We start from the raw sequence: 5620 nt of genomic DNA, 5'->3' as shown, positions 1-5620 counted from the left end.
ACCAGTTGAGCATGTCACTTAGTGGCTGACGATATGTGCATCTCTGATCACGAGCAGAAGTAGTGGGGGAGCATCATAGCCATGTGTTGAGAGGGATTCTTTGGGGTTTGAATAATTCACCTCTGAAAACATGGGTGGTTCTTTCAACATCCTTAAACAACCCTTATTCAGGGACCTTTTGAGCTGGATGGGCTACTCAACCTGAAGAAAATTCTAACTGGGCCCCACCTGCAAGGTCATGTGCTGTTTATCTTGATATGAGATCACCATGTCACGCACATATGGTTGTGATGCATGTGCCTGGTGTGCCCTTATCAGACGGGTAGTCATGATGGGTATATTGGGCTTCGTATATTTTACCCCAGTGTCACTTTGATGGCATGAACTGCTCTCTCACTCAATAATAATAATAACAATAATAATATGGATGTGTAGGGGAAATGGGGGAAATGAACCGACTAGTTAAGGAATGGCTTGAAATTCAAAGACGACTCATCGGCTTGATGAATGCTACAGAAGAAAAATCCCCATGAATATGAGAAGGGTAGATAGGAGCATAATTAATAAAGTAACACAAAAGATAAATACTGCCATCGAGACGGAGAACATAACACAAACAAGGAATCTTCTCCAAGCTATTGCACTACTTGTTGAGAAGAAATCACAACTTAAAAGAATAAAAAATGGTGGAACAAAAGAACCATGGTGGAAACGACGCATTGAAAGGGACATAATGCGGGCTACGCAAGATCCTGGAAAAATTGAGCAATGGTTAAAAGAAAAGTGGAAAAATGGGAAAAAGACCAACCGAGAAAAGTTAGAGAAAAAATATAAAATACGGAAGAACGGGTTTGATGCAGGAATAGAGCAGTTAAAACTGAGAATCATGGCAAAAAGCAAGAAGATCAGAAGAATTGTGAACAGAAAGAAGTTGTTCGAGGAGAACAGATTGTTCAAAAATAACCCGAAGCAATTCTAACAAGCGTGAGGAGACAATGGGAAAAATATTGCTCCTGATGCAATTCAAACCAAGGAGTTCTGGAGAAACAATGGGAAACAATGGGGAAACAATGAGGTGCATAAAAGGGATGAAATGCGGATAGCAACTATCAAGACAGAATTACAAGGAAGAAAGAAAGCAATATTGTCATAAGCACGTTTGATGTGAAAGAACAAGTGGGTAAAGTGCCTAACTGAAAAGCCCCTGGACCAGATGGGATTCTTGGCTTCTGGCTGAAGATATGCCACGCGGTGCATGAAAGACTAGCAGCCCAGTTGAATGAGTGTGTCCAGAAAGGTACAGTCTCCGCGTGAATGCTGACTGGGTGGCCAACACTTATAATGAAAGATAGAAGAAAGGGGAATATTGTGGGACACTACCCTCCCATAGCATGCCTAAACATAATCTGGACGATACTCACTGAAATATGTGTGGCAAAGACATACTTTCCTGGCACAGGAAGAAATACTACCAAGCGAACAAAACTGATGTAGGAAGAGTTCTCAGGATAGCAAGGATCACCTGGTCATCGATAAAAACAGATTTGAAGCTTTGTAAAAGAAAATAATACAAACATGTCTATGGCTTGGATTGAATTTAAGGAGGCATATTATATGGTGCCTCATTCTTGGATTGTTGAATGCCTGCAGATGTTTGGTATTGCTGACAACATCACAATTTTTTTGATACGTAGCATGAAAGAGTAGAAAACCAAGTTGTACTCAAGTAATGTATTTCTTGGAGAAGTTAATGCTAAAAGGGGAATCTTCCAAGGTGACTCGCTTTCTCCGTTGCTTTTTGTAATTGTACTAATGCCTATAACAATGACACTTAGGAAAGTTAAGATGAGTTACCGATATGGGAAGAAAGATCCATCACTGAATCATCTGTTTATGAATGACCTAAAACTGTTTGGGAAATCTGAAAAACAGATATATTCCTTAACCAAAACAGTCCAGAAGTGTGGCAGAAACATCGGTATGGAATTTGGGATTACCAAATGCTCAGTACTTAATATGAAAAGAGAGAAGAAAGCATCTTGCAGAGGATATCGCTTACCATCAGGAGAGACCATGGGCGAACCCGATGGTAGTGGGTATAAATATTTAGGGATTTTGCAGCATAACATTCTACACAGAGAAATGAAAGTCAAGGTCAACAAGGCGTATCAAAAACGGATGAAGATGGTGTTGAAATCCAACCTAAATGCCAAAGATTTGATTACCGCAATGAATATCTGGGTAGTTGATGACGCTGCATGGGGCCCTATACCCTAAAGCAAAGGTAAACAAACTCTGTATGAAAAGAAAGAATGGTGGCAGAGGACTAATGAGTATAGACCATTTTTTAAGGAGTGAAAGGAGAACGCTTGCCGAGTATTTGATAAATAGTGATGAAGACCTGCTGCAATATGCCGCGAAAGATATGGGTGTATTGATGGGCAAGGAAGAGTTTAACCAAACAACTGAGGAGAAGAGAAATGAAAATCTTCTTGAAATGAGAATGCATGGACAGTTTCAAAGGAATACACAGAACGTTAAGGACAATGCAGCATCGTTGGCATAGCTTGAGCAGGGTGATCTGAAGCGTACCACCGAAAGTCTGATCATTGCTGCACAAGACCAGGCTCTCGCTACCAATTAAGTGAAGTACAACATCTATAAAACTTCTGACACCCAGAAATGCAAACTCTGCGAAAGAGTGTGGAAAATGTGACCCACTTGGTAAATGCACAAAAAGAATACAAGCGCCTCCACGATAAAGTGGTGTATCTTCATTGGCTCATATGTCGTAAATACCAATATGAAGTAACAGAGAACTGGCATGAGAATGTCCCAAGGAAAGTTATGCAGGAGGATGGAAAAGTAACGATACTCTGGGAGTGATATTCAGAAGGATCGTGTAATCGAACACCGTCGGCTGGATATTGTCATATTGAATAAGAGAGACAAATACTGCCAGATCATTGATGTTGCCATACCAAATAACAAGAATGTTGTGAGTCAAGAGGTTGAAAAGATCACCATGTACTCCGATGGAAAAGTGGAAATGGCAAGACTGCATGGAATACAAGAGGGTAATGTAAAACTGATACCAGTGGTGATCAGAGCGTTGGGCTCAATCCCATTGAAAATTCAAGACTTCTTAAGGTAACTGGAAATCCCATTAAAGATTGATGTCTTGTAAAAAAAGCAACCTTATTGGGTACAGTGCACATCTTAAGGAAAGTATTCTCTGTCAGGTCTTTGCTGTAACTTGACAGATGACTAAAGACTCCGGTGCATTTTTACTTACTCTGTGTTACGAAGGAATAATAATAGTAATTGGTGCACTTTTAAGTATCAGCATTTAACTAGCAACATGGCTGAAAAGGATTGATGCAAGTGTGAAGGTAGAACATCTACAGAAATCAGCATTGATTGGAGCTGCAAGAATTCTTTGCAGGGTTCTTGAAGCATGCCCAGTAAACAAGTGTCACCTTAGTCTGCTGGCTGTGGACAGCTGACACTTTCCAACATATCCAGCAAAATAAGCAGTGAGTTTTCCTGTCTGAGGTCCGTGTTTGATAAATAGTGATGAAGACCTGCTGCAATATACCGCGAAAGATATAGGTGAAATGATGGGCAAGGAAGAGTTTAACCAAAGAGCTGAGAAGAGAAAAGAAAACCTCGGTAGACACAATATTTTCAATCAACAACCTCAGGAAATCATATACTGTGCAACGTCTATAATAATAATAATAATAATAATAATAATAATAATAATAATAATAATAATAATAATAATAATAATAATAATAATAATAATAATAATGATGATGATAACAACAACAACAACAACAACAACAACAACAACAACAACAATAATAATAATAATAGGTATCTGCTAAATAATAATAATAAAAGGTATCTGCTAAAGCTGCCCGCATAGCGAGGTATGAAAAGCGTGTTAGATTCTTCAAAGACAAAAACATGTTCAAAAATAACCCCAAAAATGTTTACAGGAAGATAGGAAAAACAACAGTTACTGTAAAGACTGTACCATCAAAAGAAGTGCAGGGATTTTGGAATAAAATTTGGGCAGAAGAAAAAGCACATAACGAAAAGGCCCACTGGATTGATAGAATATCTACAGAACTGGACTCCTTAGAAGAGCTAAAGTGGGAGATCGTCAAGGTAGAAGATATAAGATCTGCTCTCAGGAGGTCAAGCAAATGGAAGTCTCCAGGAAAGGATAATATTCCTAACTTCTGGTTGAATGCCTTCTCAGAGAGCCATGAACTGCTAACAGAACTTTACAATGATGTTTTGCAACACCCTAGTAGGATGCCTCCTTGGCTTGTTAATGGTTTAACATTCCTGTTTCCGAAAAGTGAAGAAACAAATGAACCAAAAAACTATAGACCCATAACCTGCTTAACAACTATGTATAAAACGCTAACATCTGTCATGACGGAATATACCTATAGTTTTTTAACAGACAGCAGCATATTTCCTAATGAACAGAAAGGATGTAAACGTGGATCCTATGGTTGTAAAGATCAACTACTCATCAATAAGATGATCTTAGAAGATTGTCACAAATGACACAAAAACTTGTCAATAGCCTGGATAGACTATAAAAAGGCTTTTGATAGCCTACCACATAGCTGGATTAAGAAATGCCTGGAAATGTATAAAATAGCACCTCCTCTGCGAAACTTGTTGTCTGTAAGTATGAGATCATGGAGAACCACACTAACTTTGAACAGTGACAATGAATCTCTAAATGCTGGTGATGTAAAAATTCTATATGGCATTTTCCAGGGTGACTCACTATCACCACTCCTCTTTTGTCTAGCCTTAATACCTCTCTCAAAATTGCTCAATGACGCGCAGTACGGATATAAAATGTTTGATAAAAATATAAATCATCTCATTTGATTGGATGATTTAAAGCTCTTTGCAAAAAATGACCAACAACTCAAGGGCTTACTAGCGATTGTCAAACAATTCAGTGATGACATCAGAATGCAATTTGGCCTCTATAAATGTGAAAAAGCTACCTTTATCAAAGGAAAAATGACAGAAACATCTAACGTTAACCTTGACCAGCAGAATGTCATAAAATAATTAGACCCAGCGGAGAGCTACAACTACCTAGGGGTAATTGAAGGGGACGGAATAAGGCATTCAGTGATGAAGGAAAGAATCAGGAGAGAATGTTATCGCAGAGTAAGAGCAATACTCAAGACAGAGCTGAATGCGAGAAACAGGATCGAAGCGATCAATGCTTTAGCCATACCAGTCGTGTCTTACAGTTTCAATATTGTTAACTGGTCAATTACTGAAATATGTAATCTTGACAGAAAAATACGAAAACTGTTGACAATGCATAGAATGCACCACCCTAAGGCAGATATAGAACGACTTTATCTGCCAAGAAAAGAGGGAGACCGTAGACTTTTACAACTGGCAATAACAATGAAGATTGCTACAATTGGCCTAGACACCTACCTGAAAAACTTTGAGGACTGGATGTTAAAACTTGTCTCAAAACATGAACTCAAGAAAGCATCATACTCAGTAACAAAACAGGCAAAGGAATATCTAAGTGAATTCCGAACACGACAAATTTCGG

The 5620-nt window shown here is 38.6% G+C and overlaps 1 long non-coding RNA gene across 1 annotated transcript in view; it reads left to right on the top strand.

Moving 5' to 3' along the window:
- Nucleotides 1-3429: 3429 nt before the first annotated feature.
- The window catches only part of LOC118763509, a 26974-nt gene continuing 24783 nt past the window's right edge, over nt 3430-5620 (top strand). The window contains exon 1 of the long non-coding RNA XR_004999269.1: nt 3430-3548. This is a non-coding gene — a long non-coding RNA (uncharacterized LOC118763509). The remainder of the gene's footprint in view (nt 3549-5620) is intronic.

Source organism: Octopus sinensis, linkage group LG5 (assembly GCF_006345805.1).
Source record: "Octopus sinensis linkage group LG5, ASM634580v1, whole genome shotgun sequence".
Taxonomy (NCBI): domain Eukaryota; kingdom Metazoa; phylum Mollusca; class Cephalopoda; order Octopoda; family Octopodidae; genus Octopus; species Octopus sinensis.
This window is presented reverse-complemented; position numbering and strand designations above follow the sequence as displayed.